Source organism: Lepidothrix coronata, unplaced genomic scaffold (genome assembly GCF_001604755.1).
Source record: "Lepidothrix coronata isolate B3197 unplaced genomic scaffold, Lepidothrix_coronata-1.0 Scaffold74, whole genome shotgun sequence".
NCBI classification, from domain to species: domain Eukaryota; kingdom Metazoa; phylum Chordata; class Aves; order Passeriformes; family Pipridae; genus Lepidothrix; species Lepidothrix coronata.
In genome coordinates this window covers 2,113,048-2,124,195 of record NW_016690254.1, presented here as the reverse complement: position 1 = coordinate 2,124,195, position 11,148 = coordinate 2,113,048, and positions in this window count along the sequence as shown.

Sequence of the window (11,148 nt, the reverse complement as noted above, 5' to 3'; positions counted from 1 at the left end):
CCTGTTGCTTGTTTCCTGGGAGACCAACCCCCACCTAGAGACAACCTCCTTTCAGGTAGTTGTACAGAGAGATAAGGTCTCCCCTGTTCTCCAGGCTAAACAACCTCAGTACCCTGAGGCATAACTCATACGTGATGTTTTCTAGACATTTCATGAGTCCTGTTGTCATTCTCTGGACATACTTCAGCACCTCAATGTTCTTCTTGGAGTGAGAGGCTCAGAACTGGACACAGGATTCAAGGTACAGCCTCACCGGTGCCGAGTACAGGGGGACAATCACTGCCCTGGTCCTGCTGGCCACACTGTTTTTGATACAAGCCAGGATGCCATTGGCCTTCTTGACCACCTTGGGCACGTGCTGGCTCACGTTCAGCTGCTGTTGACCATCATCCTCAGGTCCTTTTCTGCTGGGCAGCTTTCCAGTCACTCTGCCCCCAGCCTGTAGCACTGCCTGGGGCTGTTGTGACCCAAGTGCAGGATCTGGAACTTCGTCTTGATGAACCTCCTCCATCTGGCCTCAGCCTATTGATCCAACCTGTCCAGAACCCTCTGTAGAACCTTTCCACCGTCCAGCAGGTCAATGTTCTCACCCGAGTTGGTGTTGTCTGTAAACTGACTGAGGATGCCTTCAATCCCTTTGTCCAGATACTCAATGAAGACATTAGGCAAAACCTGAGCCCGGGGTAACACACTTGTGACCGGTCACCAACTGGATGTAACTCCATTCATCACCACTCTCTGGGCTCAGCCATCCAGACAGTTCTTTTCCTAGTGAGGTGCACACCTGCCCAAGCCATGGGTTGCCAGTGTCTGCAGGAGAATGCCGTGGGGGACAGTGTCAAAGTCTTTACTGAAGTCCAGGTAGACAACAGCCACAGCCTTTCCCTCATCCACGAAGTGGGTCACGCTGTCGTAAAAGAAGATCAAGTTGGTCAAGCAGGATCTGCCTTTCACAAAACCGTGCTGGCTGGGCCTGATCCCCTGGTTGTCTGCAGGTGCCGCATGATGACACTAAAGATGACTTCTTCCACCTCTTTCCCCATCACTGAGGTTGGGCTGACAGGCCTGCAGTTCCCTGGATCCTTGTTTCAGCCTTTCTTATAAATGCATTCACATTGGCCAGCCTCCAGCTGTCTGGGACCTCCCCAGTTAACAAGGACTGCTTCATATCATAACTAATTTCGTCTTTCCATTCAGTTCTCTTTGATCTTGAAAATTGCACAATTTTTAAAATCTCTTGTAGCACTCTTAAAGCACTGATGTTCACGTTATCACTCATATTTAAACTACACTTTAATTGATGTTAAATTTGAGAACATTGACCTTTTATGTGTGACAAAAACACATATCAGTATTTAGCCAGGCTTTAAAGAGCTCAGAAAGCTAAAAATTACTGTGAGGAGAAAACAAAAAATGTTTAATCAGAAAACAGTATCTAGTGTACTGGGCAACTATAAACCACTGTGACACTATGCAATGACTCTATTCTCATGACAAAAGCATTTTATTATTCTTACTTCTACATTAGCTTAAACTTTTCTTTTTAAAAGGTGGATATTTCCTCCTTGTGATTTCCCTTACAGATACACATATAGTTCTTTTAGCTCTACATTTTTTGCCTTATGTTCGGTGCTTTATTATGTTTTCATTTCCTTTACAAGGGAATTTATTTATTTTCTACTATATAGCAGTCTTCATCTTATAATCACTTCAATTTATCATCTGTTTTTCCTTCGTAGAAGAGAACAGGGTGCCTCTTTCTTTTGAATTTATCTTGTTTCAAATGTCTTGTAATCAGGTGGAAGCGTCACTATACCTGTGCAAATGCCTTGTAGAACCAAAGGAAAGAGAAATCATTAGCAAATACAGCCTACTTGGTCATTAGGTCCTTCGAAGTAGCACAGAAGAAGAAATACACCAGAGTTAACAAGGAATAGTACTTTTGAAGTAGACAGAGGAGGGAATGAAGCACGTCTCCCTTGTGCCAATATGACTCCCTTTTAGTCTCCCACTAATTTTTTTTTATCGTTTGAACCAGTGCTTTGAATAGTTGGGGGTAGCCAAGCAATGGATAATTGAATTTTTCTATTGTTTGTTTCACCTTTAATTAGCACATTTTACTGGCCTTTTCAGCAATTATTGTTAATCATTTATGTAGCACCTTAATGATCTTGTGTGAGGACTCTATATTTTTCAGAACTAATTGCTGCCTTACAACAGAAGAGGAAAGTGTGACTCCAGCTCCCCAAGACAAAGTTGAATGTCAGCTTTAGCACAGCTTCCAATAAATAACACTCTGAGTCTCTGTTGTGTTACAAAGGCCATTTGTCCACTTAAAAAACACTTTCAGAGCATCTGTCACTGTCTTTGTTTTGCTTCAGTGCACTATGCTCTAAAAGCATTATTTTCAAAAGGGAATTAGAAAATCCAGATGCAATATTATCCCTATACCTCCCAGATAGTTAGAGAATATTAGCAACAGCTTATTATTATTGGGTTTAGTTAATCAAGAATGTAAAATAAATTTAACTAAAAATAATTAAATAAATTTCTGGGGTTTTCTTTCCTTTCTCTGTGGCTGGCATCTACACTTAAACTTCTTTTCCCTTAATACCTATTGCCTTAGGACAAATCATGAATATTTTTTTTACTGTGCTCTAGTTTGACAATCTCTTCTGCTCTGTAAGTGAAACATCTTTTCTGCTGGGGAAAAAATACTAAAAAATCAATTCTGTAGTAGTGTAGATACTTTATGAACATGTTGGCCAAAACCTTACATCTGTTGGATCTTTCCAGTATGACAATTTTCTGAAATCTGGCACATTTGCTGAGCTAAAGAAGACAACATGTTCTACTTGAACACATGTCCTGGGACCTTGGTGTTTTAGGACTTGCACAGAAAACAGAAAAAAAACAAGGTCAAAGCCCTGACAACTTGGGTCCAATATGCAAGAAGAGACAGCAGATCAGTAAAAGTCTCCTAGATGCTTGTCAGCGGGAGAGGAGACAGTTAACCCAGGACAACACCAAACTAGCAAATGGGCTGATGAAATGTTATGGAAAAGGAGGTTTTAAGAAAGAGTTTAAAGACAGACTGAGAAGTTTTACACATATTTGTAAGAGGTTGCTCTCAAACATTAACAGTGGCTGGAAAGAAAAGATAAAGCTTCTTTCTGAAAATCTACCCAGGTACAATCTAGACACATGCACTGAACAGAGCCTGGAGCTGGCTTCAGGGCCAAATCAGAAGGAAAAAGCTCTTATTGTCTGGGAAAGCCCTCAGAAGCCTTTCTTTGATATGAAAGAGAGGGGGAACGTCAGAGACAGAAAGAGAGGGAAAATTATTGCAAAGGTCCTCTGGGTGTAGAGGGGAGGCATGGGATTTACTCAGTCCCAAGAAAGCATGCCACATGCATGACAGCAGAGCCTGGATAATAGTCTGAGCTGAGTGAATTAATCAGAAACTGTATATTTTAGAGGTGTCAAAGTAACGTGAAGGTCAGGTTATGATCCTGGGTGACCAGATGCTTAATAGTTTTGTCCACAAGAAATGAGAAAAAAAAATGTAATGGAGAGTGTTACTTTTATACTGGTTATGTTGAGCCCAAAAGTCTACAACAAAGTGTTAGAGATGGTCTAGGATTTTAGTTTGGACAAAAGAGCTGGATTTATCCTATCTAACTTCCCATAGCTACAATGTAGATATTACTGGTCATAGTGAAAGGAAAGAAGCACAGTTATATCATCATTCAGCTGCCAGATTTTAGAGATGTTCTTCAGCAGTTGGATTAATTGCACCCTACATGTCTTTAAATCTTAGTGGCTTCTTTTTCAGACTACACAGAGACCCTACAACAGGTGCTTCCAACATAAATACCCACATTCATATATAGGAATCCCAGTCATGGGATAGAAGTGAGGCATAGAAGCAGAGGGAGAATTTATGTTGGTAGACAACATTTACTTAGAAAATATGTACACAGAAAGGACAGAGTTGTAGGAGGTCCCCAAAGGGGGATGGAAAAAGACAAGCACACACTGAAGAACATACAAAAGGACCCGTTTGAGAGGTAGAAGGATTTATTCACTTTAGAACGGTAACTAGACACTGAGGAGAAACACAGGAAAGAGGGTTAAAGATGGTAAGTTTAACATACATGGAAAAACATACCAGAATCTGTCAGCTTTATCTTGGAAAAAATAAATTGGGCTTTTTGGGTGAGTGAGAAGCAGAGGCAGGCATAATGAAAATTTTGAGGAATGTGTCAATTTGTTGGTAAATTCTTATTTGTTTTTTTTTTTCAAAACTCAGTCTCCGTACCTGTAAAATGGGACCACAGCAAATACTGCATCCTGAATCATGAAGCAGAGCATGCAGATACTGTTCCTGGAGGCGAACAAGACCAGGAGCCAGAGCCACTCTGGGTCCTCAGCAGAACTTTCTGATTCTTTTTGCTTCTCACTGCAGTGCCCCAGATGGTGTCTTGCGGTGAATCAAAGGTACTCTCTTTCCTCCAAGGCCATGCTTTGTAGAGTGTCATGCTTCTTGATGAAGCATAGTGTGGCAAAACAAAATTTGACTCGTTCACTTTATACCATAGTTCACACATGGTGTACATGAGCAATGGTGTTTCCATGAAGGCTCTCCTCCCTTTCTTTTCCATCCTCCCTGTTTCTCATAACTTCCATTTCTGTCTTTATGGAAACAGCCTAGAAAGGGTAAGTTACTAAATGTGCTGTTGCTTAGCTATTCATTGGATGCAGTCAAAAAATCATGCAAAGGGTGAGCTGGATGGTATTACAGATACTTCAGGAATTAAACTGCTTAGGGAAAAGTGTTGCCCATATATCGTGGTCCTGGAATGTAGATGTCACAAGCAATGAGGAAAGATTTTCCAGTAGGAAAAATTAAGCTTCTCAGCTTGAAACAGGCAGCACAGATTACGAATCAGGATTCTCTACTTTCACGATAATTTTTAATAATTTGAGATTAAGTTTTACAACAATGACAGTTGCTAATTCAATGGACAGTTGCTAATTCAATGGAATATCCTACCACTAGTTTCTGAGTTTACTGATGTGGAAGGGATTGGTTGTTTTCTTTGATTTTTAACACATCACCTGGTGTGTTTCATAACACTATCACCTTCATCACCGCAAGATGATTAAACCACTTTGTTTCAGTTTGATCCAAGCAAACCAAACTATAACAAGAATGAAATATCTAGAGGAAAATTATTACTTGTCAATTTGGGGAAAACTCTTATCTTCTAAAAATACTCTGTAGTTGGCTGTAAACCTACTTGGCAGGGGACTTGTGGAGGTCTTCAGGTTTGAAACTTTGCTTCAGGTGTTGAATGTCACCCATCACCCTTTTGGCAAAAAATATACACGGAACTCGGATTTTAAGCTGACAGGGCTTGATGGAATTGAAATAACAGTAAATTTACTTGTACGTGCAGCTCCTTTGAAACTTCAGAAAATCATTTAAAAGGTTCCTGCCACTTCAAGGGTTACATTTCCAGTGTATTTTAATTCCAACAAGGTTCACGTGTCTCCTAAAATAGAAATACTTGTTTTTCTTCTTTAGTTCAACAGTGATCTCTCTAGTTGGATTAATGCTAGCAACATGGACAGTGATAAGAGAGTTTTCAGGCAATGTTAAGAACCAGAGTTTTAGATTGTCCCCTGAAATGGACTAATCAGGGTAGAAAAACTTTCAAGTTTTTTGAAAATGTGAATGAAAAAAATAATATTTTTTAAAAACTAAGCTTGTTTCTGCCTTTCTGGATACACATACTTCAGAGTATCACACAAGTGCATGAGAACTAACTGACTTACATCACTTTGTGTTCTAAAATAAGGGCATAATTTGCTTAAAAAGCCAAAATGCATCTATTTTTATACTCAAGACTTCTCATGATATAATAATTTCAAAATGCTTTTCCAGTTATAAAGGAACAGATTATTTTGCTGCATTACAATAGCACTTTCTTCCAAATTTTTTATGCATGCTGTTATATAACACTGAATGACTTGTATTTCTAAGAAAAATGTTTGAATACCTTTGAATCCAGGTCTGTGGATTTTCAATGTTAAGATTTATTGTGGTCATTTTTTTTCCTGTTTTGTGGTTTATTTACATTAATATCTACTTGTGGAATTGTGAATACATTATGTCACTACATGTATAATAACGTGTGAGGATAAAACACCATAATAAGTTGCATGCTGTGACTTTTGCTATAAATAACTTCCTTGTTTTTACTCTCTTGTCCTCACTTTTCCCTGTTAGTCTCCTTTGGAGTTCTATGTTGATTGGCTGCAGTTACTCCTGCCGTCCTCAAGATTTTAACTGTTTTTTTTTCAGGCTGAAGTAACAAACTGGGAGCAGAACTGATGCAGCGGGAATGTACATTGTACATAGAGAATATGGATAATACAAACTGGCTGTAGCTTCTTATTTCCTCTTTGCACTGAAATAAAAAGAAATCTGGCTGAATTAGGTCACAGAATGGTCATGATCCGTTGATATGTCCACCCATCAGAAATGAAAGGCAGTAGTAGGATTGCTGTAGGCTGGGCCCTCTCTTTAGAGGAAGAGTAGTTTTAATGACTTTGTGCAAGGCATGGCTGGGACCCTGGTGGAATATGGCATGCAAATTTAATCACCTATGTTCAAATCTCCATGAAAAAAATGCAGGCAACCAACAGGGAAAAAACAGAGTGCAAAAGATTCTTCTTCTCTAACTACGTGAAGCAAACGCTGAGAGGGAATATCATAGACTTGGAAACAGAGCAGAGAAAAAACAAAGTGCTGCTAGTATTACTTAATATAACTGACAAGGGAGATAATGGATCCAGACTGTCTAGGAATACAGGTAAGCTGGAAGTCAGGATTAATTTTACCCATCAAAGTGATGTGGTCTGGAACAACTTTCCAGTACCATAAATAGAGCAAAAGCCATATATAGTTTAATCTTGATAAGTTTTTTAAAAAATCGTGCTATAATCTGAGGTCTCCAAGTGATATTTCATAGAAAGATGTGAATCTTGAAAATGTCAGTTGAGACCACTACACAATTGTTATTGTAGACAATGTTTACTGAAAGTTTTCAAGTTGGAAGAAATATCACAGTGTTATCTCAGTTTCTGAAAGCCTGTTATTTCCAGTGATTAGAAGAAAATTATATTTTAACACAAGATAAATAACTTAAGAACAGAAAATATGTATCAGAATGTAGGAGGTTTGGTACAATCCTATGACTACACATATATAGTATCACACAATTCATAAACATTTTGTGTTAATTTGTTCAGCCACTGAGGCAGTTGCTCCATTTGTAACTTCATTTATAATGTTTGTAATTTGAAAACTTTTGCCAAACAAATACTTTTGAAATGATTTGTGTTTCTAGAAGTCTCTCAAGATTTTTCTTTTCTTTTCATGGGACTCTAGCTTTTAAATACAATCCATAAATCCTTTTCTCTAAAACTTCTTTTTACTCATAGTGCCCAAACGTGTGCAATTTGATACTTTTTTAAAAGTATGATTTTTATGACAAGATATCTCTGACGTGAAGATGTATGGAATGTACAAAACAGATTGAAATTGGAGTCTTTGAATAAACAGTATACTTAATATGACAATCCACTGAAACCACATGGAACATAAGCAAACCAATTTAACAATGGCACAAGTGGGATTTTTTAAGGGTTGAAAGGGCCTCTGAATTGTGTTGCATCAATTATTTCAAGTGAAAGGATGAAGACTTTATATTAGTGAACACATCTATTCTGTGAAAACCAGTATGACAAATACGGTACAAATATTGAACAGTATTATCCTGAGCAAACTCCTCTCTTGGTGGCAAAGGCAGAGATGGAGGCTCTCCAGTCTTTTAAAGACTTCCATGGTGTCTGAAGCCTGTCTTTTGGAGTTCAACTCATATATTTTGCAGTTAGGATGCTACCTATTCAACACAGCGAAACTGAATTTCTCAAGAATGCTTTGCATACTTTAACTTCTTGGTGAGCTTTTCCTAAGCTCTCCCTGCATTACAATTGCATAATAATCTCAGATCAAACTCTCTTTAAAAATGCTGCTGCTGCTTTAATTTGAAATAAATAGATTTTATTTACATCTTTCCATTCCTTAATTTGTTTGAGCTCAGGGGAATCAGTTATTCTTGGACATTGATTCATATTTAAATGTATCTACAAGAAGTGCATTAATGAGTATTATGATAATAACACAATAATACCCTGATTAAGATGGTAGTTTTAAGTCACGAATATAAATTGTCTTCAGCCTGAGATTCCATGCGTTAACTTTTGGGAGAATATGTGCTTAGCGCAGCCAGATTGGCTCCTTTACAAAAAAAAGTTATTAGTATAGAAAATCTAAAGTGAAATCTCCAAGTATTTTATAAATAGTGTTGATGGGGGTCTGCATCCAAGAAATATCACTATTTTAGATATATTAAGTACTTAAGTTCACTAAGGCATGTGATTAGACACAAATATCTGCTTGTAATAGAGTCTTACTGCAGAGCTGGGAAAGTGTGTTTGTCTGCATGCACAACAGTTTAAATAATTCAAGGACAGAGGAAAATGCTGTTACTTGAATAATAGATAGATCAGAAACTGTGAGGAAGAGATCTAAAATAAAACCAGCTATCTGAAAAACTCTGTTTAGTGACAGGGGAAATAGTTTTGATGACTCAGAGGTTCTCCATCTTCAGAAACTAAGTGAAATAGTTGTTTCAGAAAACAGTGACCATTTGAGGATTTATAATAAAACAGTTATTTTACTGGCTATTTCACCACAGTTTCAACTGTAAACAAGTCTCAACTGCTGATGTATTTATGAGTTTAGCTGCTGATGTTATTTGAAGCTGATGTTTGCAACAGTTAGGTGACTTAAATCATTAGTAGCAGAGTCAGAGATTAGATAGCTACAGCCACCCCAAATGTTTCTACATAGTCCATTTACCTTATTAGTATTGTGTTTTGAGGTGTCAGCATGGGAGACCAGATGGTAAAAATACTCTTGTTATAAAGAAGGTAAAAGAAAATAATTAATTTTTTCTATCATAGACATTACCAGCAGGAGTCTAATTTAATCATGCATGCTAACACAGCTAAATAAAGTTGCCACTATATATTGAGGTACCTGATAACAGAGAAGGATTCTGTGTGTTCCTCAATGTGTTGCTGGATATCAGCCCAGGGGCCTATGGCTCTGGGCTATCTGTAATGCTGTTACTTGGTGTGGTTGATACTAAAGGAAATACTAAAGTAAAAACGTAGGTCTGAATGTGAGAAAACTGGGAGTAAAGGATTTTTGGATTCTCCATCCACTGAAATTAAGGACCAGTTCTTAGACCTTTCTCCTAATTCTGCTGAAAGGAGACGTGTAGAATCAGGCTTCTATACAGAAAGCTTCCACTGGCAGGTAAAAGCCCAAAGTGTTTGGGTTGTGAAGGCTGGAAAATTTGGTCACATATTTTCAAAAGCACCCCCCCCCACCTCACAGCAAATAGTACAGGGATACATATTATTTATTTCCTCCTCTAGTGAAGCAGTCCAAATTGAATAACTCACTATTCTTGATAGAATTTTGTGGATATGTTTATCCAAACTTTAAACAGGTAACCCAATACTGATTCCTGTAGGATATCACCAGCCAATTTCTCTCTCCTTAATAAATGATCTATAATTTTTCATCGTCAGGAGCTCACAAGCCAGCATTTGATTGGACTAATTGTCTTGTTGTCTAAACCAAACTGAATTAATTTTCTCCCTAGATTATCATATGCCTCCTTTGCAAATGCCTGTCTAAAATTCAAGTATATCCAAGGCCCTCCCTGACTTCAGTTTTCTGCATAAAAATTATCAAGCTTGTCTGGCCATCTTTATTTTTAGATTTCTATGTAGTTTTGTTCCCATGACAACAGTTCCATCTATGGACTAGTGACAGCCCATCATCTGTTACACGGGGACTACAGGGGCTCTGGGACACCTCATGACACTGCCAAGCCTCCCCCAGATGTTCAGCCACGCCTTGAGAGAGGGCTCAAGGACTGCTCTCTCAAAGCCCTCTGAAAAGGAGCACCAAGAATAAAAAAAAAGGCATGGTTGGCTGCAGCCCACGCTCCAGCTATCCAGACTAAATGGATGGTAAATGGTTCCACTGGAACAGGCACAAAAAGACATTCTCACCAAACATGGGGAAAGCAGTGAGAGAATTAGGACTGGGAATATCAGGGGCACAATGTATCCACCTGGCATGTACCACCCGGCACAGTGCTGCAGTCAGGAGCTAAGGGATCCCCTGGGAATAGGACACAACCCTTAGCAAGACAGGCCGTGTTAGCTTTGCTGGAGTCCAAGGTGTTCTTCACATGTGGTGTTTGCTTCAGGATGGTCTGAAACCTCACCTGAGAGCCAGGATATATGATGAGGCTGGATCATTTCAACTTGGTTTTCCAAGAAATTCAGGTTTGATTGAAGTAAAGCAAAGGTTCCTTTATGATATGTTATGCATTTGGAAGAATAACTAATATTTTTGTGGCTTATTTGCTATCATGATTATTCAAATAGAGTAAATTGTCACTCTGTAGTAAGGGACGATGTGTTTACCAGGTCAGCACAAAGTTATTTAAAATTGCATTCTAGTGTATTTTCTGAGTTTCAAATATGACTCTGTCTTTCTGATTGTCTTTTAAAAAGGAAGTAAACATTGCATAAATCACGTTCAAAGATTGCGTTATGTGTATTGAAGCATGTTAAAATGTTCTGTGTTAGCTGATTAGATATATTGAACTATCTGTCCTGCAACAATTGCTTGTTTTCTTCATTGAAACAACTTCAAATTTTCCCTTTACCTGCTCTCTCAACATCATTCTACAAGTGTCAAACATACATACTTAAGTGAAATTTAAAAATAAATGCAACAACAGTAAATAAATAAAATATAAGACGCTTTTAAAACAACTTAAAGAGCTCCTACTCTTTCGCCCAAGATAAAATGAAGGGATATTTTCAACCGCAGATTAGAGAAATAAGCTTTTCTCTTAAACACAGATCCTTAATATCCAACTCTAGTTATATTAGCATGGACCATTATACTTTGATGGGGTTTTT